This window comes from Mycteria americana, assembly GCF_035582795.1.
Source record: "Mycteria americana isolate JAX WOST 10 ecotype Jacksonville Zoo and Gardens chromosome Z unlocalized genomic scaffold, USCA_MyAme_1.0 Scaffold_18, whole genome shotgun sequence".
NCBI classification, from domain to species: Eukaryota; Metazoa; Chordata; class Aves; order Ciconiiformes; family Ciconiidae; genus Mycteria; species Mycteria americana.
In genome coordinates, this window is record NW_027445436.1 from 6,415,310 (window position 1) to 6,443,030 (window position 27,721).

The following is a 27,721-nucleotide window of genomic DNA, read 5'->3' on the forward strand; positions in this document are numbered from 1 at the left end:
CAACTTGAAAAGAAGCAACCAAACCCAGTGATAAAATTGTTGGTTTCAGTAATATTCTTTTAAAGAAATATGTAACTAACAAAAGAAAACTAAGAGGGGTGTCTCGTCCCACTCGGTGGGTTGCGAGAGGGGTGAATCTTTTCGATTCCCCGACTGTTTGTGTACCGACAAAAGCCGATCTCTGCTCGGCAGAGCCGCGTGGTCGGTAGAGTCACGACAATGACTCAGAAGAACAGTCTGGCCAGCAACTTTATTAACTGGCGAATTCCACAAACGGACAAACTTAACGAACTGACGAGCTTAACGAACGAACAAAGGCGATTTGGCAATGGAGCTATTTTCCGGGCAACCCGTCACAATTTATCCCAAACTTGCATATATATATTGGAAGAGCAGAGGAAGAGAGAAGCAAGAAAAGGAAAGGAAAAGAGAGGAGGAAAGAGAAAGGAAAAGTATCACCACCCTTGGATCCTGCGATGACGATGACAGACGTGGCAATCCTCCAGTGGTGGGAGGATTCGCGCTTCCCGGGGGGGGGGCATGTCTTTTATAAGCTAATCCCCGCCTCTAGGTCCGCCCCTTCAGGACTTACATGGTTCTTGTTCTAGAAAGTTCTCAATCTTCTGCGCAGGCGCTGGGGGAGGGGGGTGGTCGCGAGGGGTCTCTCGGGCGGTTGCAAGCCCCTTCCTCAGATAAACTCTGTGTGACCTCTGGCCATACATGGTAAGGTCCGGCAGAACCCGGAACCGCGCATCCTCCGACGCGCTCTCCACGTCCCGCTTTCGCTCTCCCCCACCCCGTGCTCGCCATGCAAATAGCGCCTCAAGTCCCCACAATGTTTGAGACATTAACTCTTTCGGTCTCTCACAAAGGGGTATCAAGAAGGTAAAAAGTTTAAAACAGAAGGGAAACCAACTAAGTGTTACCTGTACTTAAGTGGTTAAAAGGTGAGAGAATTGAAGGTTAAGCAAGCATATATGAAAGTTTAATAAGTGATAGTGAATAGTAAGATATTATTATTAAACCAGAATAGAAATGGATATACAGAAGAACCCCACATTGTGCCTGACTTGTATAAATAGCAGAACTCAATATATTTGTACCCTTATATCTTTTAGAGAAAACCAGTTTGTAACCACTAATTGGAACGTGAGTCTTTGTGTAATCTGTAGCTCTACCAGTAGAGTGGGAAGATGGAACTTGTTTGTTTCTGCCCATGCAAGCATGTAAAACCAACACTACTGTGGCTATAATTGGTAATTGCACTTATCATGCCTCAGTATTCACACAGGCGGATGTGAAAAACTTGTCTAAAGAAAGTATTCAATGGACAGTACCTGGCTCTGAGGTTAGGGGATACCTAAATAGCATCCTCCAAAGCTAAGCAGAATGAGAGACACAAATCACAAAACTGTTTAGAGATCTAGATACACACTGATAAGTAGGGATCCAAGTGTTACATCAGCATGGGTGTGACCAGTACCCCCTGCTCCTGACCCCTGGTAATATGGTTAGCATAACCAGTGCCATTTTCTCAGGCAAACAGCCATAATATGTAAGCGTGCTGATCACCTATCACGCCCCCTTCTCTCTCCTCCTTTTTCAATATTGTGATAAGACCATTTGCCCACCAGTGTTGTCACCAGGATGTGGTGACCCCCGTTATAGAACAGGCAAAACTACTGTCAGCATTGCGATAAGAGTGTTTGCCCACCAACATTGTTGCCAGGATACGGTGACACCCGTTATGGAACAGGGAAGCGTAACAGCACATGAGATATTGCCTATAAAATCAAGCAGCTACAAGTGGGACTTAGACTGGATGGCAAAACCCATGATCCCCTGGTGGTCAGAGATGCCTCCATTGTTGTCTTCTTCCTCTGATGACTGACTGACTCATGTTCTGTTAGGTAAAGTCTAAGTCTAGATTATGATTATTGTATTGCGCAATGATTATTAAGAATTTGACCTGATTTGCAGAGGGTCCAGGTGACTAAAAAGTCTATGTAACTAAAAATTCTACATAATAAGAAAGCTACGCTAATTACTAGAAATTCTGTTTAACTGTAAGCTATGCTAATTGCTAAAAATTCTGTGTAACAATAAGCTATGCTAACTGCTAGAAATTGTAGATAACAATAAGCTACGCTGATTGTTAAAATTTCTATGTAATAATAAAGCTCTAATTATAACCACAACCCTGTGGCCAGTCCTCATTCTACCAAGGCTCCCTAAAGAACCTGCCTGTCTCCATAGCATCAGGTGACAATGGGAATATACTTAAGATTGCTCAAAGTGTAGTCACTGCAGATGAAGCACATTGGTATAATACAATCTCTGGTTGGAGCCCAAATGCTAATGCCTTGTTCCATCTCCTCACTCACCCTATTGTCGTATTGTTGGGGGCCCTTATAATCTTTACCCTTGTTGTTACAGTCTTATACGTAAAGATCTGGAGACTGTCACAGAAGGTGTTATTTATTATGCAAGTAACCTCCCACTACATATAATTAGATGAGAGAGAGTTATAGAGGTTTAGAGCAATGGGTGGAATGTATCCTGGCCTACAGAGCTGACATCACTCGAGTAATTAGGGTGATGTCAGAGGCCCACAGTTTGACCTTCAGTATGTTGCTATGTAGTCGTTAGGGATGTAACTTTTGTTAGATAAAGCACAATTAGACAGACGTTATGCAAAAAAAAAAAAAAAGTAATGGGCAGAAATAGCAGAACTAAACTTATACAAGAATGTTCGCCTGGCGACTCACTACATCACTCAACAAGCAACAGCTCAGAGTGGTCCTCTAACCAGTAAAGCTAAAACAACCTGGAAGAGTCTCTCCGCCTCATAAAAGTCATCCACCTCAGCCCAAAGGGGAGTGGCACAACTCTACCTTTGGGGACGCCCGACCCTGGAGAGCCTCCAGGGATGCCTGAGACCAAGCTTGCGTGGCCGGAACCATCATGCTCAGCACCCTGACTACTGACAACCGCCATTCCTGTCAGCAAGGAACGGGGAAGTAGAGATAACCAGTTTTCTGTAACTTTGTCGTGTTCTTTGCATTATTAATCACTCTTTCACAGAGGCAATATCTAAACTCCGTCACACAGATCCAATTATTGCATAGCAATTAATATGTACATTTAGTCTGTGCTGACCTAAACCACGACGTTAATAAAAATGGTGTCATAAGTGGGATCCGAAGGAGGTTTTGGAGTGTGAAAAGAGGATTGTACAGCTGTAGTACCGTCCAACGAATGTCCGCAAGGCTGAGACTACCTACAGCTGCCGAATTAGATTGCCCAGGTGTAATTTTGCAGGACCTGAGAGTGGGCGCTCGGGGTAGGAGTCTGGCGGGAAGCACACTTAGTGCTCCTTCTCGAGGTAGTGTTTTAATGGTGCATATAGGATAACACTAACTTATATGTAAGATAACACTAACTTCTACTTGATATAATGTGCCAATACTGTATATAAGATACCACTACCTCCTACTCTATATAGCATGTTAATAGCGTATATAAGATAGCACTAACATTTTGAAACATGTTCAAGCATAAAACAGTAACAAATGTAATGTAGCTCTTTCCCCTTCCTGGTATGTCTTCTGTAATCACTCAGCAACTCCCAGTATATAGTCCAGCAAATCCTTTCTGTGCTGTCCGAAACATCCTTGGTATGAAACCGTACTTCTTGGAAGGGGGAGGGGCCGAGACACTGTGTACTCCTTGAAGAGCAGTGGGAGGAAACAGGAGTCAAGGTTGTGTAGCTGTGCTCCGAGCAGCGTATCTTAACACTTCCTCTCCTGGCATCCATGTGAAGAGGTTGTTTCTTGCAATGGTTTCTGCCAGGCTGGAAGAGGGGCTGAGAACAGTCACACAAAACACTGATGATGTAAGAAACTGAAACCACACAACCCTTAAATAGGGACCTAAAGACTGATTTTAAACGAGTAGAGGAAAACCTACTAGCCTATTACGATGCTGGGGTGTGGGCACCAGCAGCTTAGAGCTAGATGACTGGGAGGCATGGTGGCTGGGGTCTCTGTCCAATGACAGAGCCATGGATAGTGCAATCACCAAGGAGTTAGCCACCTGGGTACATGAACTCAAGGAACAAGAAGGACATTTCTGCCTTTGTCAAGCCCCTGAGTGCACTAATAGGCCTTACTGGCCCTGACCAGCCTCACCTGGGGCCTCCACCCACACCCTCTGCCCATGGGCCCAGGGGATCCATTTCAGCTGAAGGGGAAATTCAAATTGTAACTGCTCAGCAATGGTAATTTGTGACAGAGGAATGATCTGGTGTGGAGGGCAAGAAGGCCTAACTGCAGAACTGGTTAAACTGCCTAGAAGCAGGAATGCCAGAGACAGAAGGACTCCTTGCAAGGGAGCATAGATTCCCTTGCTGATAAGATAAGAAATGCTGTCTTGTAAGGATCATGGAAAGCGAGTGCTCAGGGGGACACTTTTGGTCAGCAGAACTGGCGCTGGGGGATGAACCAAACGCCGGGTTAAGGCTCCCGATGTCGACGCTCCTATGATTGGTGCTGGCGCAAGTGCATATAAGTGCAGTATAAGGAATTGGCTTGTGCTGCATCTTTGCAGACTCCTTGTAGAACCGCTTATGGTGGTAGGACTCTGTCCAATGCATTGTCCATTAAATCTCTTTATAGTTAAGCACAAACATGTGTTTAATTCGCCTCGAGGGGTACAATAAAAATTCCCCAACAGATGCTACGGTAGCTACTGGTCAAAAAGGAGAGACCCATTCTTGTTTCCTTTGTTCTGTAAGGAGGCTTGAATAGTGTCTCCCATGAGGCTTTCTATCTCCCCGTCAGGCTTTGGCAAGGCTGTCTGTTTCTCTTGTCGTGCCCCAGTGTTGGGAGCTTTTTTTTCTTCTTCTGTTAGAAGGTTATTAATTAAAGCTGTCTCGTTGCAGCTCAGCAAAGATAAGACGTTACTGGAGAAAACCAGCTAGATTTAGGGATAAGGAAAGAGCTTATCCCTATGGGGTCATAGGAGATAACTTAGGAATAGTGCACCCACAATACTGAAATAACCAGACCTAAGAATTGGAGATCTAGGAATGTATTTTCTTAATCTGTGACATAAATGAAGTCCACATCACAGTACTTATTGCCTGTGGAGGTTAACGCTTCTCTTGTTTATCAATCAACTTCACTGTAACCTCTGGAAGATCCAGAATACAGAGCCTCCCTTATATGTGGTATTACTTATGGAGCTGGATTAAACCACCATCTAACAGGGTTCTGAGAGCAAGTGTGCCATGACAATGTGTGACTTGAAAGAGAATGGATGCGTCCCAGAAAGCTACCTCTTCACTATATACTGTTCACCCAGAGGTGAATGTTAGAGAAGGACAAATCCAGTGGCCTGACGGAGGTGAGGCTGCTGCAGCTCCGTACTCCCATGTCCAAGCAGTAGCCAGGCTGAGCATTTCTTCCCAATAGGCACATGCATGAGCACACGTATACACCACATATATACACAGCCGGCCACACAGATCAACACACTCAGAACTCACACAAGTGGAGAGGGAGGTGCTGATCTCTTCTCCCTGGTATCCAGTGACAGGATATGTGGGAATGGTTCAAAGCTGCGTCAGGGAAGGTTTAGACTTGACTTTAGGAAACATTTCTTTACCGAGAGGGTGGTCAAACACTGGAACAGGCTTCCTAGAGAGGTGGTCAATGCCCCATGCCTGTCAGTGTTTAAGAGGCATTTGGACAATGCCCTTAATAATATGTTTTAACTTTTGGTCAGCCCTGAAGTGGTCAGGCAATTGGACTAGATGATTGTTGTAGGTCACTTGCAACTGAAATATTCTGTTCTGTTCTGTTCTATTCTATTCTATTCTAATCTAAATGTCTTTTAGCAGAAGCAGTGGCATAGACATGTCTTCTAACACAGTGCTAACGCATGTAAGAAATTAACCAGGCAGACATTTTTTTAAATGTTCTATGGGTTCATTGACCTAAGGATAGGGAAACACATATAGCAGAAGCCTGCAGAAAGGAAGTCATGTATGTGTTCTTCTCAAGTTGGCTTTTTGTTGTTGGTTTTCCATTTTAGTGGGCAGTGTTGCTTGTATCTTGCAACACAGCTCAAAGCCCAAGTAATACTGCATGGTCATGTATCCGTGGTGGCAGCAACTGGAGTGACTGAGGGTGTGTGAGTAAGTGTGTGATTGCTAGCAAATAGCAAGTCAGACTACCCAGTGAGTAGGTGAAGTAGTCTCTGAGCCAGGTGTGTGTATGTGTGTGTCTCTAAGGGCGAGACCACAGGGGGTGGGATTGGCTACCAGAGAGACCAGGGAATTCCCAGACTGCTGGGGGAGGGGGGTGGGGGGGTGAGTGGGATGGTTTTTGTGTGTGTGCGTGCACACCTGTGACTGAAGCAGTCTGTACCAGCAACTGGAGTGGTGCTGTGGGCCTCAGGGGCTCACATGTCCAGGTGCCAGCAACTGGGGAGACCGGGATCCAGGGGCTAGCTCCTGGGCAGACCAAGTGTCTGAGCCCAGCTTCTGGAGGGATCCACATTGTACGTGTGTGTGTGTGTGTGTATTTACCATTAATGGACCTTCACCCTGATCAGCCAGAAAGGGGACCAGGATAAGGCCGTTGGTGCTGTTTGTGTTTTTGTGAGCGCTGAGTGTGTCCATCTGTGTTGATCTGCGTGGCTGGCCATGCATAGATGTATGTATTTGTGGGTATATGTGTGTTTGTGTGTGTGCCTATTGGGAATACATTCTTAGCTTTGCTACTGGTTAGACCTGTGGGGCATGGAGCTGTGGCAGCCTCTCCTCTGTCAATGTCAGCCAATCACAGGGGAGTCTGAGAACACATGGGGTATGGTGGAATAGCCAATCACAGGGGAGTCTGAGAACACATGGGGTATGGTGGAATCAAAAATGTTGGCTCCCTGCCATAAAATGGTGGCTGAAACAAAATGGCAGCCCCTCCACACGTAGTGGGAAGGTTGCTGGTTCTGACATTTTTCCAGGTAAACTGGAAGGGGTGACTTGCTCTGCTGTCCAATCACAGGGCAGTCCGAGAACACACGGGTTATGACATTTTAAAAAATGCCAGCCTCCAGGGCAAAAAGAGGTGTGGTAAACTGACCTTGTGACTGGAACAGAGAAGGGACTTACTAGGGCAAGTGGGACATGTGACCATAAGTAGGGGCAGGGCTTCTACAGGTATTGGCAGGTGTGGCACCTGTCACTTCTTGAGTTTGATAAAAGTTGTACTTACATTACTGTCATGGGAATCTCTTGGCCTTGACCCAGCAACACCAGTGGTGGAACTCCAGGCACCCTTCAGGAAAACTGGGGCCATCTACAGCTATGACTACCATCTCTGCTCTACTGGGCAGCAGCTGGAGGAAGGAGGCTGCCTGGAGAAGTTGAGTTTTGTGACTAGATTTGCTAGTTTAGTCATGAGTACTCAGTAATGCTGAGGTGGTACAAAGGAGCTGTAATCCAATTGTGACTTGGTAAGGAAGTGAGTTCCCCAATACTGGTGAACTCTTTCTTGGTCAATAAGGATGATTGTTGCACTAGTCAGCTCTGGCCTTCCCTCCCTGCGTGTGAGGTATCCAGAGGGTCTAATCCTTTTATCAGAGGCACAGGGATCTGTAGGCTTGAGGTGGGGACCTGGGTTCAAGTCCTAGAGATACTGTCTGTAGAGTATGCACTTATGGATCCTTTGAGGTTGAAGCAATAATTACAGGATATCACTCTTTGAGTCCTACATTACTGTAGAATCATAAAATAATTTAGGTTGGAAGGGAGAACAGGAAGCCATCTAGTCTAATCCTCCGCTCAGAGAAGGATAATCACAGAATCATAGAATAATTTAGGTTAGATGGAACTTCTGTAAGTCATCTAGTCAAACCCCCTGCTGAAAGCAGGACCAATTAGATCAGGTTGCTTGGGGACTTGTCCAGCTGAGTTTTGAATATCTCCAAGAATGGAGATTCCACCACCTGTCTGGGCAATCTCTTCTAATATTTGGCCAACCTCATGATGGAAAGAGTTTTCCCTTATATCTAATAGGAATTTCTCATGTTCCAGCTTGTGCCCATTACCTCTTGTCCTATCACTGTGCACCTTTGAGAAGAGTCTGGCTCTGTCTTCTCTATACACTCCCATTAGATAGTTATAGACAGTAATAAGATAACCCATCCCTTTGCCTTCTGTTTTTAAGAAAAAAAAATTCTTAAGAAAAGAAAATAGCTCGGAAAAAAAAAATAGTTCTCAGCCTCTTCTTGTATGCTGTGGGCTCCAGCCCCCTGATCATCCTGGTGTTCCTCCACTGGATTTGTTTCAGTATTTTCAATGTCTGTCTTGCGATGAGGAGCCCCAAACTGCACACAGTAGTTCAGATGCAGACTCAAAAGTACCAAATAAAGGCGAATAATCACTTCCCTCACCCTGCTGGCTACATTCTTGCTAACACAGCCCAGTATTTGGTTGGCCTTCTTTGCTGCAGGGGCATACTGCTGACTTATGTTCAATTTGTTTTCTACTAGTACCCCTAGATGCTTTTATGCAAATTTTTTGTAGCCAGTTGCCCCCTAGCCTGTTGTGTTGAATGGGATTATTCCATGCCAGGTGCAGCACCTTGCATTTGCCTTTGTTGGATTTCATGAGATTCCTGTCAGGCCATTTCTCTAGCCTGCCAAGATCCCTCCAAATAGCAGCCCTGCCCTCCAGCACATCAACTGATTCCCCTGTTGCACAAAGGATTATGATACAGACTTACATACACAAAGAATTGTTTGCAGGGTGTGTAGCTGATGATGTACATATTGACTCTAGTGGTAAAAATACCTTTTGGGGGCAGGGAAAGAAGGAGAGAGAAAAGGGAAAGGGAAACTCTTCCCCAGTGGCCAGCTGGGAGAGAAATGATGGGTATCTCCCCAAATTAGCAACCTGTTCAGTCAGTCAGATGGAGCTTTTGAAAACAGGCTAGAAAACCATAACTGACCTAAGGATAATGGTCTTGCAGGTAGCTGCAAGCTCCCCCACCGCTGTGGGACAGCTGACCCAAATTGACCAAAGGGATATTCCATGCCATATAACATCATGCTCAGCAATAAAAACAAAGAGGAGGGGGGTTTTGGATAGGTAGCCATTGCTCAGAGGCTGGCTTGTCATTGGTCTACTTGTGGGAGGTGTTGAGTGATTGCCTTTGCATCACTTCTTTTTTTTCCCTTTCTTCTTCCTCTTTCTTTTGCTTATTAAATTATCTTTATCTCATCCCACGAGTTTTCTTGCTTTTGCTTTTCCTGTTCTCTCCCCCATCCCACTGCAGGGAGGAGTGAGTGATCAGCTGTGTGGTGCTTAGCTACTGAGTGGAGTCAACCCACTCACAGGACTGGTCTCTTCTTCGCATAGGGTGGGGGTTGTGAGCGGGCCTCTTGGTTAGCCTCCCAGGTTTGGTCCCTAGTCCCACAGACATATTCAAACTTATTCATGATCCCCACCCATTCAGGAACATCCCACTGGCTTAAACTCCCCCCACCCCAAACATGGTAGAGCTTGTTCAGCAGTTTTATAAAGCAGAGAGTCCTGAGCCTGTATTTTATTTTTGTTTAATTTTCTTTACATTCCTATTTAAACTTTAATTATTAATTTTATTACATCTTATAAAATTTCAGGAAGCAGGCATCAGCAGCAGCAGTTGCCGCATGCTGAGAGGAGCGCGAGGCTTGTGAGGTACCCGGGGGGGTGTCTGAGATGGTTTCTGGGCCCCCGACACCTTGGTCTGTGAGTGGGGGAGAGACCAGCCAGCAGACAGCAGGTCTCACGAGAGGGGCAGGGGAGAGTTGGGCAATGCCGGCTATCCTCTTGGCCAGTTCAAATGGTGGGAAGCTGCATATAACTGGTCCCTAGGGACCGCTGAGAACAGGAACACCATGACCAGGGCGCGCAAACAGGGCTCGGCGTCTGTTCAGAGCGGCGTTGGCAGTTTGTGTGGAAGCTTGCATGGGAAGGGAAGGAAACTCTGCCAGTTATTGGGCTTCTGCCTGCTCTGTTCATCTGCAGGCTTAGACTGCAGCCTCAACGGTCACCCCAACTAACTGGTAGCTGTGCAAGCCTACCCAGAAGCTTGAGGTCTCCAGGGAATTAGAAGGGCTTATTAGGCAGTGCTTTGAGGTTGTTGGAAGCGTGGTGGTAGACCTGGCGCAAGGTGGTAGACCTGGCATAGTAATATGGGTCAAAGATTAATGCACAACCATAGAAATAAAAAATCCACAGCACTATAAATCTCATCTAATTAAATTAATCAGGAATGATTGTGACACACTGTCCCTGAGTAGACAGGCAAGCGGCTATAACATCAGAGCAGACTTTGTCAGAATGCACAATGAAGAGTTTAACAGCTTCACTGGTTATATAATATAATCCTGGTATAATATAATCCAGGATATAATATATCCTGGTGCTATTTTGATGCAAGTCAAACTGCAGAGTCAGAAGCTATAGATGTTGTGGCAAAACAACAAATGACAAAGTTGGATTATCTCCCTGTGTTGTGGTTTAGCCCTGGTCGGCAATTAAGTACCACACAGCTGCTCGCTCACCTTCCCCCCGCCCCGGTGGGATGGGGGAGAGAATCGGAAGAGCAAAAGTAAGAAAAACTTGTGGGTTGAGATAAGAACAGTTTAATAATTGGAAATAATAATAATAATAATAATAATAAATGTAATGAGAAGGAAAACCACAAGAGAGCGAGAGAGGAACAAAGCCCAGGGGAAAAAAAAACAGTGATACAACCGCTCACCACCCACCGACCGACCGACGCACAGCCAGGCCCCGAGCAGCGATCGCTACCCCCTGGCCAACTCCCCCCCAGTTTATATACTGGGCGTGACGTCATATGGTCTGGAATAGCCCTTTGGTCAGTTTGGATCAACTATCCTGGCTGTGCCCCCTCCCAGTTTCTTGTGCGCCTGGCAGAGCATGGGAAGCTGAAAAGTCCTTGACCAGTGTAAACACCACTTCGCAACAGCCAAAACATCAGCGTGTTATCACTATTATTCTCATACTAAAATCCAAAACACAGCACTATACCAGCTACTAGGAAGAAAATTAACTCTATCCCAGCTGAAACCAGGACACCCTGTCAATGACACCTTTAAAATAAATCCTCATTTTCTAAGCATTTTGTATTAATTTCAAAAACGGGACGAACAAAGAACAATAAATTCCATATCACACATCTAAACTACAGCAGACAGGATCTACTTTAAAAGGTTACGGATAATCCCTTAATGTTACTTCTCCCATCCCTTCTCTTCCAGAAATGGTTAATCAGGTGCAGAAGTTCAAAAGCTGTAACAGATTATCAGTTCAGAAGAAAGAAACCCCCCCAAACCGAAAAACACACCCACACCCAGAAGGCTCCCCTCATTATGTTTCATTAATTAATTAAGAGTAAATTGATTTGCCTGGTTGTGGGGTTTTTTTTTGGAAGGACTGTTAGATCTTTATTCTACATAAGTAGACTTTAGGATGTAACCAAGGGTATAACTCATAACTATTATCCAAGAATCAAGTGTAACCGTTCTACGCTGAAAATCTTTAAGGAGATTTCAACAGAAAGAAGAGGCACAGCAGAGGCACTTATAACTACAAGTTTTCTTATTCTTTGGGATTGTCTGAACTGTCTGTACCCTGTGGTAGAGCCCAAACATAAAAAAACATTGAGGGGATCAACTAGCTTACAGAGTTATTTAGTAGTCTACGAGTACAATGTGCTTTGGACTTACAGCACATAGGGTAATAGGTTGGGATGGTACGAGTGTGGTGGTATTGGTTGCTGTGATCGGTATCTACTGCGCCCTGTGAGTCTTCGAGGCATAAAAGGTGGGTAAGGCTGTAAAAAGGAAGAAAAACATCAATATTTTTCATGTCTTATTTAATAATGAAATTAAATGAAAAGTGAATGTTGAAATACATTTTAAATAAGGCATTGTCCAAAAAAATCCAGCCCCGTCCAAGCCAAAAAATACCAGCCTTTTCAAGCAATTGTTTTGACCAACAAATCTCATCAGTAATATACAATTATACTATCCTGCAGGAAAAAAGTAACAATGCTAACCAGAAACCCTTGCAAGCTAGCTAATAAGCATTTTGTAAGGCTTAGACTATATACGGGCTGGTTTGGACAGGCAGGACTTGAATTGGTGAACATGCTGCAAACCAAAAGCTGAGGGCTTTTGATCTGGCGCACTGCGCTGGCTTGTGCAGCTGGTTGGGTAGGAATGAGAGTTTTTAACAACATATATACAGGAGTTCTTTCGCTGGTATAAGCCCAATATCCATTAGGGGGCACTGCCAGGATGCTCCGCAGCAAAACCACTTTAAATGAAGAGCAAGGTTTAAAATAATAAATAAAGAAATCACATTCAGAGTTGGGCTCAATTACGTTCACTTCTGGGAGGAGGGGCTGTAGCCTTTCAATGCATACAGATATAGTGCCTGAAGAGACATTCAAGTTTACAGCTTCAACACATTCTTTCCATAGGAGAAGAAGACTATTTTCCTGTTTTGATTTGCATGCAAAGCTCTTTAGTTTACTTACATAAGTCCTCAGTATGACTGTTTAAAACATCTTGCACTGTCTACTAAAATGGGAGCCAGTAAAGAATTGTAACTTAGACATAAATTGTATTTTTCTAAAAATACTCAATAGTGAAAAAAAATGTTAGCAGATTTTTAGAACCAAAATTCACACACCACTACTGAAATGATATTCAGAGGCCCTGAGACGTTTACTTTTATGAAAAAAGATCGCTCAAAGATTTTGTTAGCACGTTTTCATTCTTCCAAGTTTGAGCCCTCAGACTATATGAAGTAAGTCTAACCGTAAAAACCAACCACCCTGACTTTCCACAGCTGCAGCCACTAATGAAATTCAATTGCAAAAACACCATTTTTCAATAAAATGGTTATAACTTAGAGCAAAGATCAAGAACTTGAACTCAGCATGCATGAGGATGTAGTACAAAAAGCAATACTTACAACTCCAAATGAAACCTCTTGGTGTAGAGGATCATGGGTTAAGAATTGGATAGGAGCTGAGGAAGTCAATGTTGGATGAGTTGATGGAGGGTAGGTAAAGCTTCCTATAGGAAGATGTTCTCCAAGCAGTTCTACTTCATTCTCTATCCTTTGAAGTGGCTAAAAGAAACACAGGGTTTGTTGTATTAATAGAAAACCAGTTTTTTAAATTTATTTTTTAATACCAAAAAACCACAACTCCAATTATATGTTCTGAGGAGTTGTGGAAATTTTATGGACTTGTACTGGGTATATATGGCAAGGTTTTGGTAGTGGGGGGGGCTGCAGGGGTGGCCTCTGTGGGAAGAGGTAAGGGGCTGCCTTGTGCCAGACACAGCTGGTTCCAGCTGGCTCAGCAATGGACCCACTGCAGGCCAAAGCTGAGCCAATCAGCAGTGTTGGTGGTACCTCTGTGAAAAACTATTTAAGAAAGGGCAAAAAAAAAAGCTGTATGGAGAGTAGGAGGGAACAAAAAAGAGTGAGAAACAGCAGAGGGAACACCAAGGTCAGAGAAGGAGAAGGATGAGGAGGAGGCGCTCCATGGCACCAGAGCAGATATTCCCTGCAGCCCATGGAGGACCCACTCTGGAACAGATTGATATTTCCCAAAGGAACTGTGGCCCATTGAGAACCCATGCCAGAGCAGATTTTCCTGATAGGACTGCAGTCCATGAAGAACCCACCACACTAGAGCAGATTTTCCTGATGGACTGCAGCCCATCAAGAACCCACGCCGGAGCAGAGGAAAGGTGTGAAAAGGAAGGTGCAGCAGAGAATGACTGCTATATGCTGACCATAACCCCCCACCCCTCCTCCCTCTTGTGCCGCTTGGGCAGGGAGAGGAATCTGGAGGAGAAGAACTACTAGCAGTGGATGAGGACTGAGTCAGGGATTGATTACTTGAGAGAATTTGACCCATACAAGTCCATGGGACCAGATGGACTACATCCAAGGGTGCTGAGAGAACTGGCCAATGTCCTTGCAAGGCTGCTCTCTATCATCTTTAAAAGGTTGTGGAGATCAGGGGGAGATCCCTGACAACTGGAGAAAGGCAAACATTGCATTCATCAACAAAAAAGGCCAAAAGGACAATCTGGGAAACTACAGGCCAGTCGACCTTACTTCAGTCCCTGGGAAAATCATGGAGTGAGTCCTCTTGGAACATATTTCTGGGCACATGGGAAGAGGGAACAGTCAGCATGGCTATACCAAGGGAAAATCATGCCGGATCAACCAGATTGTCTAGTATGATAAGGTGACTGGATTTGTGGATGAGGGGAGACCAGTGGACGTCATTTACCTCAACTTCAGCAAGGCTTTTGACACTACCTCCCACCAAGTTCGGATGTTACAGTCTGGATGGGTGGACAACCAGATGGATAAAAAAAAAAATGTTTGGATGATCAGGCTTAGATCATAGTGGTTAATGGGTCATACTCTACCAAGATGCTGGTAACAAGTGGTATACCACAGGGACCTATCCTATTTAACAACATTATCAGTCACCTGGAAGAGACAGAGTACTTGCTCATGAAGTCTACAGCTGACATCAAATTGCGGAGAACAGGTCCAGTGTAGGAAGGTAGGGCTGCCATACAGCAGGACGTGGACAGGCTGGAGAAATGGGCCAACAGGAACCTTATGATATTCAACAAGGACAAATGCCAAGTCCTTCATCTGGGAAGGAAGAACCCCTGGCAACAATACAGGCTGGGGAATGACTGGCTGTGAGGCAGCTCTGCTGAAAAGGCCAGCTCTCCTGGGGCCCTCAGTAGACAGCAAGCTGAACATGAGCCAACAGTGTGCCCTGGCAGCAAAGAAGGCTAGCAGTATCTTGGGCTGTATTAACAAACAGTAGCATAGCCAGTAGATTGAGCGAAGTGATTATCCACCTTCTACTCAACACTTGTTAGACCTCATGTAGAATACTACATCCAGTTTTGGGCACCCGAATACAAAGAAAAAAGACACTGTTAAAGTAGAACAAGCTGAAAGGAGGGCCACCAAGATGGTTAGGGGACTGGAGCATGTGTCCTATTAGAAGAGCTTGAGGGAACCGGGCTTTTTCTGCCAGGAGAAGAAAAGGCTTGGGGGAGGGGGGAAGGACACCTAACAGCGGCCTTCCAATACCTGCAGAGATTTGATCAAGAAGATGGAGCCAGGCTCTTTACAGTGGTGCATGGTGGGAGGACAAGAGACAATGGGCATAAGTGAAAACAAAAGAGGTTCCAGCTAAATACAAAGAGAAGCTTTTTCACCATGAGGACAGTCAAGCAGTGGAACAGGAGCCTAGAGAGTTTGTGTAGTCTCCATCCCTGGAGGTTTTCAAGACCCAACTGGAAAAAGCCCTGAGCACCCTCACCTGACCTCATAGTTGATCCTGTTTTGAACAGAAGGTTGAACTAGAGACCTCCTGGGGTGTCTTCCAACCTGAATTATCCTCTGATCCTGTGATCCTATGATCCCTTTCATCAGACTGCATATATAAGGCAGCAACTGACTTCCTTAATAGAGGCATGTTCTCAAACTGAAGAAAATACTTCTACTTCACTACCATACAGAATAATTGAAGGCACACTGATGTATGAAGAATTAAGAAGTTTCTTACAAAAACAACTCAGCATTTCCCTGTGAAGCAAAAATCTTCATTATGAACACCATGATTTATACTTATAAATAATCTATTGCCATGTTTAGGCTAGATACATTATCTTGAAGCTATACTTTTGCTATTAGGAAAGATCAATTCAAATCTCAGCTCATTTTGGTCTCATTTTTCAGGAAAACCTTAACTCTACTGTTTCACTAATTCACCCTTCTTTTTCCCAGTACTGAATTCCACATGCTTCAAAACAGTCAGATATGAAAGTCATCTTGTGGAAGCAAAGGAAAAGGAAAATTGTTTCCCCATTCTGCTGAACAAACTTTAAATAGTCAGCATTTTTAAGGCAATAATTCTTCTAGTAAGACTTGACAGCAAAAAATCAAGCTATTGAATAGAGCTAAAAGTTAACAAGGGAGCCTATTCCTGAAGCTAAATTAGCAATCTAAGTTAAGAAAGAAGCCCTGACATTTTCTGAGGGAAGACATCCTGATTGCCAGAGAAAACTATGCAGAACAGTTCCCCCATGACTATAATGAAATTATTACAATAGTGCCAACACCTGACATTTAATACAGCAGTATTTGTTACTGCTCAAAACAGTCTGAGCAGTATTTGTTAGTAATACTGAAATTATTTTGTATTTCTGTATTAATGAAATATTGATAGAGCTCCAAAGAAACAGGCACAAAGGTGCCTGGCAGAAGATTAGTAAGTGGAAATTACTAACCTCTGGCAGAAGATTAGTAAGTAGAAATTACAAAATGTAATTTTTTCCCTCGTGTCCAAAATAGCATCTTCTCTCATGTTTGCATAAGCCCTATTATGAAGGCATTAACTTTTCAGCCAAGTTTGTTTAAGTGAAAAGAGTCAATAATTTCCATAAGCAGGGGAGAAAAGAGGTTCCAGTAGGCCGTAGAAGGTTTAAGTAATACTTTTCACACTAGTGTTTGGGGGGGGATACAGTGGTCACTTTAAATAAACTGTGAATTAATGTGGTAGAAGCATGCAATAGGAATAATGCTTTGTGCTTTCTGGTCTCTCTACAAAGTTTTTTCTCTGAGACCACTGCTGCACTACACTTAGGTCTCTATATTCTCTTTTACTTTCTGGAAGAACACCACCTGCAGAAGCAGTACATGAAGCAAACTTATGTCAGACTGACAGGAGTACAGGCCTCCAGGGAAACAGGGTGGGCAACAGCTGAGGAAATCTTAAGAGAAACAAAATGAATTTCAAAACAATACTTTTTTTTTTTCTTCAGACTAAGTCTTGCTCAGGTAGCACTACTACAAAACCCTATTACTTACTCTAAATCAGATCCATTTGTCCTCTCAACCAGAATGTTATTAGAAGGACAAGAGCATTATTTGCTGATCAACCCCCAAATATTTTAGGAGAGGGGATAAGAAGCATTACTTACTGAACGTGACTGCTGTGCTTGGAAGGGAACAAATTGCCCTGGAGGTGGCAGGTGAGACGGGTGATGCGGAGAGAGGTGAGGAGGATGCAAAAGGAATGGGTCGTTAGAAATCAGAGGTGGGAACGCTGCATATGGTACTGGTAGATGTTGGACTGAGCACGCCTGAAGCATCTGAAAGAAAATGAACATTTTTACATCTAGAGTGAAAGGAGATTATTAAAAGAAAGCAGTCCACTTACTCTTAGCTTACAAACACAACCCACACAATAATTCGTTCAGAAACTCAATGAAGAGTGATTCTAGTACAGAACAGGGTCTAAAAGTGTGATGCTACCAGCTACACTTGCAAGGCGCAAAGGGCCTTTTACTTCAGATGAAGTGAATAGGAGTTGGGGGTGTTCACTCTGCATTATCAGGCACAGACTCCCAAGGGAGGGGAGCAGGTTTACTTACCATAGTAGCTTCTATTCTTCCCATATATTACATTTACAGACACATGCCAAGAAAACAAGCACTAGTTGGAATTGAAGGACTCCTAAATGTCAGATTGTGCCCTAAACAACTCTGTTGCCTGAAGTTGGGCCCCTTCTCTTCCTTCCCCTCTTGCTGGTACCTGCTGTCCCTTTCTTCTCTGTCCTGGGACTTCGAGGTGATCTGCTGAAAGAAAATGGTGTCCATCTGCTGCAACTGCAAGGCTGTGGCTGTAACCCAAACAGAAGCACTACAGCCTACCTATGCTGACATCTCCCCCCAAACAGACCTCCCAAGGATCGATATAGCTGTCCAGACCTCAGGCTGCATGGAGCTCCAGTATCTGGAAGTCCCCCTAGCACCTGAAGGCAGCGGTGGATGTCATAGCTGCATAAGTGTGCCCAGCTGGAAGAACTCTTCAGACAAGTAGCTATGTAACAAGAGGAGCTCAAGAGGCAGCGCAGTATCTGGGAATGTGAGCAGGAGATTGATGCGTGGTATTGTGCACTGTCCCAGGCTGAGCGACAGCCCTGCCTTAAGGCTGTGCAAGGGGAAGGTAAGTGGAGTGACTACATCAGTGGACAAGGGAAGAGCTACGGGTGTCGTCTGTCTGGACTTCTGTAAGGCCTTTGACACAGTCCCCCACAACATCCTTCTCTCTAAATTGGAGACATATGGATTTGATGGATGGACTGTTTGGTGGATAAGGAATTGGCTGGATGGTCGCATCCAGAGAGTAGTGGTCAACGGCTCAATGTCCGGATGGAGATCAGTGACGAGTGGTGTCCCTCAGGGGTCCGTATTGGGACCAGTACTGCTTAATATCTTCATCAATGACATAGACAGTGGGATCGAGTGCACCCTCAGCAAGTTTGCAGACGACACCAAGCTGAGTGGTCCGGTTGACACGCCTGAGGGACGGGATGCCATTCAGAGGGACCTGGACAAGCTCAAGAAGTGGGCCCATGTGAACCTCATGAGGTTCAACCTTCCCAAGTGCAAGGTCCTGCACCTGGGTCAGGGCAACCCCTGGTATCAACACAGGCTGGGGGATTAAGGGATTGAGAGCAGCCCTGAGGAGAAGGACTTGGGGGCACTGGTGGATGAAAAGCTGGACATGAGCCGGCAATGTGCGCTCGCAGCCCAGAAAGCCAACCGTATCCTGGGCTGCATCAAAAGAAGCGTGGCCAGCAGGTCGAGGGAGGTGATTCTGCCCCTCTACTCCCCTCTGGTGAGACCCCACCTGGAGTCCTGCATCCAGCTCTGGAGTCCTCAGTACAGGAAAGACATGGACCTGTTGGCGCGGGTCCAGAGGAGGGCCACAAAAACGATCAGAGGGGTGGAACACCTCTCCTATGAGGACAGGCTGAGAGAGTTGGGGTTGTTTAGCCTGGAGAAGAGAAGGCTTCGGGGAGACCTTATTGCGGCCTTCCAGTACTTAAAGGGGGCTTATAAGAAAGATGGGGACAGACTTTTTAGTAGGGCCTGTAGTGATAGGACAAGGGGTAATGGTTTTAAACTAAAAGAGGGTAGATTCAGACTAGATATAAGGAAGAATTTTTTTACGATGAGGGTGGTGAGACACTGGAACAGGTTGCCCAGAGAGGCTGTAGATGCCCCATCCCTGGAAACATTCAAGGTCAGGTTGGACGGGGCTCTGAGCAACCTGATCTAGTGGAAGATGTCCCTGCTCGTTGCAGGGGGGGTTGGACTAGATGACCTTTAAAGGTCCCTTCTAACCCAAACCATTCTATGATTCTATGGTTCTATGAAGGTAAGCCTGAATTCAACCTCGAGCTGACTGACACAAGTAACTCACGAGATGAAGGAGACTGGACATTTGTCTCTGCTCGGGGTAGATGGAAGAACCTTCTCCAATCCCCTGAAGTGCCCCTGCGTAACAGACACAATGCTCTGGGGTTGGAGATTGAAGAGCACGTGAGTAATGGACAGGATCCAGGAGAAGCTGACCATGCAAAGTTGATCCAAGCACCCACCTGCATTAGAACCAGTGCCACCAGAAAAGCACGTAAGTATTAGTAATTGGGAGTTCCTTACTGAGAGGCACTGAAGCACCCATTTGCCATCCAGACAATTTCTCTAGAGAAGTCTGCTGCCTACCAGGAGCTTGCATTCGTGACGTCCCTGAGAGGCTGCCGAGCCTGGTGAACCCTACAGATTATAATCCGCTCCTACTATTCCATGTAGGGACTAATGATACTGTGACGAGGCAACTTAGAACCATCAAAAGAGACTATATGACCCTCGGAGCAATGTTAAAAGGATCTGGAGCACAAGTGCTCTTCTTCTCTATCCTACCAGTCAGAGGAAGGGGTTCAGGAAGGAGGAGACGAATTGAAGAGGTGAATGCCTGGTTGTGTGGCTGGTGCCATACTCGAGGTTTTGGCTTCTATGATCACAGATCTACCTTTGAGAAGCCGGGTCTGCTGGAAGCTGATGGGATTCACCTGACCAAGTGCGCCAACAAGCTGACCAGACTTATAAGGAGAGCTTTAAACTAGATTTATCGGAGGAAGGGGATGGAGTTTTGAGTAACAGAGAAGAGCCAGGGGCTGCTGATGCATTAGGAACCAACAGGGAAACACCTGAGAAATGCCACAAAGGAATTAGGGCTTGTTCCTCCAAAAAGGTGACATGGTCAACAGCCCAACTGAAGTGCCTCTATACCAATGCATGCAGCATGGGTAACAAGCAGGAGGAGTTGGAAGCCATTGTGCAGCTAGAAAGCTACAATCTAATTGCTATCACTGAAACTTGGTGGGATGAATCACACAACTGGAGCACTGCAATCGACGGATATAAACTGTTCAGAAGGTACAGGCAAGGAAGGAGGGGCAGGGGGGTTGCCCTCTATGTAAATACATGGATTGACTGCACAGAGCTGTCTTTGAAAAACAGCGATGAACAGGTTGAGAGCTTATGGGTAAAAATTAGGGGCCAAGCCAACAAAGGAAACCTCGTGGCTGGTGTTTACTACAGGCTGCCCGATCAAGGGGAGCCTGTTGAAGAATCATTCTTACTTCAACTATGGGAAGCATCACGCTCGCAGGCTCTGATCCTGCTGGGGGACTTCAATCACCCTGACACCTCCTGGAAAAGCAGCACAGCAAGCTATTGGAGTGCACTGAGGAGAATTTCTTAATCCAGGTAATAGACAGCCCAACCAGCAGAGAAGTGTTACTAGACCTGTTGGTCACCAACACAGATGAACTAATTGGAGAAGTCAAGATCGGTGGCAGCCTGGGCTGCAGTGATGGTGCCCTGGTGGAATTCACAATCTTGAGGGATACGGGCCAGGTGAAGAGTAAAGTCAAGACCCTGAATTTTAGGAGAGGGAACTCCCAGTTGTTTAAGGAATTAGTGGATGGGACCCCCTGGGAAACTGCCCTCAGAGATAAAGGAGCTGAACAGAGCTGGCAGCTCTTTAAGGACATTTTTCTTAGAGCGCAAGAGCTCTCAATTCCCACGTGTAAGAAATGAGGCAAGGAAGGCAGGAGACCAGCATGGCTGAGTAAGGACCGCCTGGTCAAACTAAACGGTAAGAAGGAAATGCACAGGCAGTGGAACCAGGGACATGCATCCTGGGAAGAATATAGGGATGCTGCCAGGGTGTGTAGGGATGGGATCAGGAAAGCTAATGGCACAGTTGGAGCTCAGTTTGGCAAGGGATGTGAAGAATAAGAAGGGCTTTCACAGGTATGTTGGCCAGAAAAGGAAGAAAACGTACCCAATTTTAAAAAGGGTAATAAGGAGGACCCTGGGAACTACCAAACAGTCAGCCTCATCTCTGTGCCCGGTAAGATCATGGAACAGATCCTCCTGGAGGATATGTCGAAACATGTGTTATATATAATAACCCAGACTCTCTTCCCCAGCATATTTTTTATGTGCACTACAGGGACTTTATCCCCATCTACCGTATGTAAAAGTTTTGATTGGGCAGGGCCAGCTCAATTGGCAGATCCCCTAGTGTTGACTAACCAGGTGGCCTTTGCTAAATGTGTATCCCGATATTTGAATGTCCCACCACCCATTGCTCGCAGTGTAGTCTTTAACAGCCCATTGTATCGTTCGATTTTCCCGGAGGCTGGTGCATGATAGGGGATGTGATATACCCACTCAATGCCATGCTCTTTGGCTCAGGTGTGTGGGATAATGGCTGAGGTGACTTAAAAATTAGAACTTATATGCCCACTTTTAGGTAAGGCACAGCATTGAAGAAGCTCCCCAGGTGGAATGCGGCTGACATGTAAGGAATCCATTCCATGGGAGTTCCCTAGGCCTGCAACCTTAGATGTTGGTAACGCCAGGGGAACTTGGTGTGCTGACTCTAAGAGGCGCTGCCCGGAGGGTGGAGCGGTGTGGAGATGCCGCGGCCAGGCTCTGCAATAATAGGGGAACTTAAAGGTGTCACGGAACTGATAAGCTGCATATTTACTACCCTGGGCCAACAGCCTTATTGAATTTATCACCGGTAATCCAAAGAATCTGTGTGTCTGTTGCTCTAATAAACTGCACTCTTCACTGCTCTGGCCGTGATAGTTCCTTCAACGTGACCAGACTGGGGGGTGTAAAAATTAATGCTGTCGCCTTAGCGAAAGCCCTGAGCTGATAAGTGGCTATACACACAGTCCTTAGAAAATAAACCGTTGACCAAGTCTGAGACTAAGACTGGAGCTAGCCGCACCTAGACTCCTCTCTGAGAAGGAGTTTAGAAAGCAAGGGGGTCCCGTCTGAACCTCGTTACTCAACGGGAGGGTGTTGTCGTCCCCCCCCCAGCCACTCCTCAGACTCCTATTTGTATGCGACAGTAACTCTTAACGCAACAAGGTGTCTATGAGGTTCTTTAGGAAATGAGTCCCATTGTCTGACTCAATTCTCTCTGGGGTGCCATGTCGCCATAGGACTTGTTTTTCAACGCCCAGAATAGTGTTCTGGGCGGTGGCATGGGGCATGGAATATGTTTCCAGCCATCTGGTGGTTGCTTCCACCATTGTAAGCACATGGCGCTTGCCTTGGTGAGTTTGTGGGAGTGTGATATAATCATTCTGCCAGGCTTGCTTGATTGCAGCGCATGTTTCACATTCATGGATAACCTGTGCAATAGTGTCCATGGTCAAGCCCACCCCTCGATCACGAGCCCATCTATATGGTGCATCTCTTCCTTGATGGCCTGAGCTGTCATGGGCCCACCAAGCTATGAATAATTCACCCTTATGTTACCAGTCCAGATCCACCTGAGCCACTTCAATCTGAGCAGCCTGATCCACCTGCTGGTTGTTTTGATGTTCCTCAGTGGCCTGACTCTTGGGTACGTGAGCATCTACGTGACGTACTTTTACAACCAGGTTCCCTACCCGGGCAGCAATATCTTGCCACAACGCGGCAGCCCAGATGGGTTTGCCTCTGCGCTGCCGGTTGCTCTGCTTCCATTGCTGCAACCACCCCCACAGGGCATTTGCCACCATCCATGAGTCAGTACAGAGATAGAGCACTGGCCACTTGTCTCATTCAGCAATGGCCATCCAGCTAGCTTTAGACTTTACTTCTGCAAATTGGCTTGATTCACCTTCTCCTTCAGCAGTTTCTACCACTTGTCGCATAGGACTCCATACAGCAGCCTTCCACCTCCGATGTTTCCCTACAATACGACAGGACCCATCAGTGAACAGGGCATATTGCTTCTCATTTTCTGGCAGTTTATTATACAGTGGGGCCTCCTCAGCACGCGTCACCTCCTCCTCCTCTGGTAATATTCCCAAATCTTTGCCTTCTGGCCAGTCCACGATTACTTCCAAGATCCCTGGGCTATTGGGGTTTCCTATCCGAGCCCGTTGTGTGATCAGTGCAACCCACTTACTCCATGTAGCATCAGTTGCATGATGTGTAGAGGGGACCCTCCCTTTGAACATCCAGCCCAGCACCAGCAGCCGGGGTGCCAGGAGGACCCGTGCTTCGGTACCAACCACTTCCGAAGCAGCTCGAACCCCTTCATATGCTGCCAATATCTCTTTTTCAGCTGGAGTATAGCGGGCCTCGGATCCTCTGTATCCCCGACTCCAAAACCCTAAGGGTCGACCTCAAGTCTCCCCTGGTGCTTTCTGCCAGAGGCTCCAAGTGGGACCATTATCCCTGGCTGCAGCGTAGAGCACATTTTTCACATCTTGCCCTGCCCGGACTGGCCCAAGGGCTACTGCATGAACTATCTCCTGTTTAATTTGTTCAAAGGCTTGTCATTGCTCAGGGCCCCATTTGAAATCATTCTTCTTCCAGGTCACTTCATAGAGAGGGCTTACGATCAGACTGTAATTTGGAATATGCATTCTCCAAAAACCCACAATGCCTAAGAAAGCTTGCTTTTCCTTTTTGCTAGTTGGTGGAGACATGGCTGGTTTTTTATTGATCACATCCATTGGGATCTGACGACGTCCATCTTGCCATTTTATTCCTAAAAACTGGGTCTCCTGTGCAGGTCCCTTGACCTTACTTTGTTTTATGGCAAAACTGGCTTTCAGCAGGATTTGGACTATTTTCTTCCCTTTCTCAAAAACCTCTTCTGCTGTGTTGCCCCACACGATGATGTCATCAATGTATTGCAGATGTTCTGGAGCTTCACCCTATTCCAGTGCCATCTGGATCAGTCCATGGCAAATGGTGGGGCTGTGTTTCCACCCCTGGGGCAATCGATTCCAAGTGTACTGAACACCCCTCCAAGTGAAAGCAAACTGTGGCCTGCACTCTGCTGCCAAAGGGATTGAGAATAATGCATTAGCGATATCAGTTGTGGCATACCACTTGGCTGCCTTTGACTCCAGTTCATATTGATGTTCTAGCATGTCCGGCATGGCAGCACTCAGCCATGGTTTGACTTCGTTCAGGCCATGATATTCTACTGTTAATCGCCACCCTCCATTAGATGTTTGCACTGGCCATATAGGACTGTTAAAGGATGAACTAGTCTTAATGATCACTCCTTGGCTCTCCAGTCAACGAATCAGTTTATGGATGGGAATCAGGGAGTCTCAGTTAGTGCAATATTGCTTCCGGTGCACCGTTGTGGTAGCAATTGGCATCTGTTGTTCTTCGACCCTCAGCAACCCCACAACAGAAGGGTCCTCTGAGAGACCGGGCAAGGTGGACAGCTGTGTAATTTCCTCCATCTCCAAGGCAGCTATACCAAAAGCCCACCGGTACCCTTTTGGGTCCTTGAAATACCCTCTCCTGAGGTAGTCTATGCCAAGGATGCACGGAGCCTCTGGGCCAGTCACAATGGGGTGCTTTTGCCACTCATTCCCAGTTAGGCTCACTTTGGCCTCCAATACAGTTAGCTGTTGGGATCCCCCTGTCACTCCAGAAATACAGATGGGTTCTGCCCCTGTATAGCTTGATGGCATTAGGGTACACTGTGCACTGGTGTCTACTAGAGCCTTATACTCCTGTGGGTCTGTTGTGCCAGGCCATCGGATCCACACAGTCCAGTAAACCTGGTTGTCCCTTTCCTCCACCTGGCTGGAGGCAGGGCCCCCCTAGTCCTGGTCATGATATTCATTACCCATTTCTTGTATATACGAGTCAGGAGCTCCTTCATTACAATCAGGAGTAAGATCAGCCCTTTTACTCTGTCTGGGGAACTGTCCACTGGAAACCGGAGCAGCAATTGTCCTGGAAGAACCCCCTTTGGTGATTGTTTTTCCTTGCAACTCACATACCCGTGCCTCTAGGGTCGAGGTAGGATTTCCATCCCACTTCCTCATGTCCTCTCCGTGGTCACACAGGTAAAACCACAGGGTGCCCTGTGGTGTGTACCCTCTATATCCTCTCTCTTGAGCAGTGGAATGCTTACTCCTAATAGCTGAGACACTGGTCTGTACAGGTGGGGAGTAGGGATGGGATCAGGGAAGCTAAGGCATAGCTGGAGCTGAATTTGGAAGGGATGTGAAGAATAATAAGGGCTTTTACAGGTACATTGCCCAGAAAAGGAAGAAAATGTATCCATTTTTAAAAAGGATAAAAAGGAGGACCCTGGGAACTACCGACCAGTCAGCCTCACCTCCGTGCCCTGTAAGATCATGGAACAGATCCTCCTGGAAGATACGTCAAAACATGTGGAAGACAGGGAGGTGATTAGAGACAGCCAACATGGCTTCACCAAGGGCAAGTCGTGCCTGACTAATCTAGTGGCCTTCTACGATGGAGTGACTGCATCGGTGGACAAGGGAAGAGCTACGGTTGTCACCTACCTGGACTTATGTAAGGCCTTTGATATGGTCCCCCACAACATTCTTACCTCTAAATTGGAGAGAGATGGGTTTGATGGATAAACTGTTAGATGGATAAGGAACTGGCTGGATGGCTGTGTCCAAAGACTTCTAGTCAGTGGCTCAATGTCCAAGTGGAAACCAGTAACAAGTGGTGTCCCTCAAGGGTCCGTACTGGAACCAGTACTATTTAATATCTTCATCACTGACATAGACAGTGGGACTGAGTGCACCCTCAGCAAGTTTGCAGTTGACTCCAAGCTGAGTGGTGCAGTTGATTCACTAGAGGGAAGGAATGCCATCCAGAGGGACCTTGACAGGCTTGGATATGAGCTGGCAACACGTGCTTGTAACCCAGAAAGCCAGTCATATCCAGGACTAAAAAGAAGCATGGCCAGCAGGTCGAGGGTGGTGATTCTGCCCCTCTACTCCGCTCTGGTGAGACCCCACCTGGAGTACTGCATCCAGCTCTGGGGCCACAATACAACAAAGACATGGACCTGTTTGAGAAGGTCCAGAGGAGGGCCACGAAAATGATTAGAGGGCTATAATACCTCCTATGAAGAAAGGCTGAGAGAGTTGGGGTTGTTCAGCCTAGAGAAGAGAAGCCTCTGGGGGAGACCTGATTGCAGCCTTTCAATATATAAAGGGGGCTTATAAGAAAGACAGAGAGACATATAAAGTTTATCTATGTATAAATAAACATATCTTTATACATGTTGTACACCCTTTTATATATAGAATTATTTCTCAGCCTCTTTTGATATATATATCAAAATGCATATATATTTGTATACGAGATCTTCCTGGTTGAGAGGAAATGGGCAACCAATCAGGGAGCATACCAAGATCACATTGGGTATATTTTCAAAATGGTGCCCCCATGCCATGAACAAAATTGCAACTGCAACAAAATGTCAGCTGCCCCATGGGGGTAGTGGGAGGAGGGTTCCTGGACTTAATATTCCTCCAGGGTAAACAGGAAGGGGTAACTTGACTTGCCAGCCAATCATAAGGCAGTCTCTGTACATGTAGGATATTATGGTGTCAAAAATAGCAGTCAGCCAATCTCAAGGCAGTATGTAAATATGTGGAGAGTGTTGAGATTGTAAGAAATGGCAGCTCTCAGCCATAAAATGGTGGCTGAAAGAAAATGGTAACATCCCTGTATATAGTGGGAGGGCTTATTTCTGGATAAACAGGAAGGGGTGGCATGCCCTGCTGTCCAATCACATGGCACTCTGAGAATACGTGTGGGTTTGTTTTTTAAGATAATAGCAGCCATCGGGGGCAAAAAGACATGGGTTAAACTCACTGTGTGACTGGAACTGGGGTGGGATTTCTGAGGCAAGTGGGATATGTGACTGTATGTAGGGGCAGGGTTTCCATGGAAGTGGGGTATATTGATTCTGCTACTTCTTGGATAAAGGTTGTACTTATACTACTGATAGTTGCCTACGATGCTGATAGCAAAAGGCTAGCAATGTTTCTCTGATAAGTGGTCATTAGCATGTGATTGTGGAAAATGTAGTTTTGGGTTTTGTTGACTTTTTTTTATTTGCTTTTCTCACTACCTCTTACATATTAGGGGAGTGAATGTGATTCTAGAGAGACCAGAGATATGAGCTGAACAGATATCAAAGGGAAGGTAATCATGGGGGACGGGGAGAAGAGTTTGTCTGGCTTTTGTGGTGGGTTTATTTTTTTTCCTTAGTGAAAACTAATCCCAAAATTTTGTAATGTTGTGGTGGGCAGAGGGATAATATTGTATGACTCTTCCTAACTTGTGCAGAGTATTCATTAATGTTATGAAAATTGTTTCAGCGTGTGTATATTTCACATGTAACATA

At 45.8% G+C, this 27,721-nt stretch overlaps 1 protein-coding gene and 1 long non-coding RNA gene across 9 annotated transcripts in view; one reads left to right on the forward strand and one right to left on the reverse strand.

The window, feature by feature from the left end:
• Positions 1-27,721, forward strand: part of LOC142402967 (E3 ubiquitin-protein ligase RNF38-like) — a 191,067-nt gene that overhangs the window by 55,080 nt on the left and 108,266 nt on the right. The window lies entirely within an intron of this gene.
• On the reverse strand, positions 11,794-17,286 carry LOC142402950 (uncharacterized). The gene is made up of 3 exons (XR_012773529.1): positions 17,122-17,286; positions 13,058-13,216; positions 11,794-11,909 (listed from the first exon to the last, which is right to left on the reverse strand). It is a non-coding gene; the product is annotated as an uncharacterized LOC142402950 (long non-coding RNA).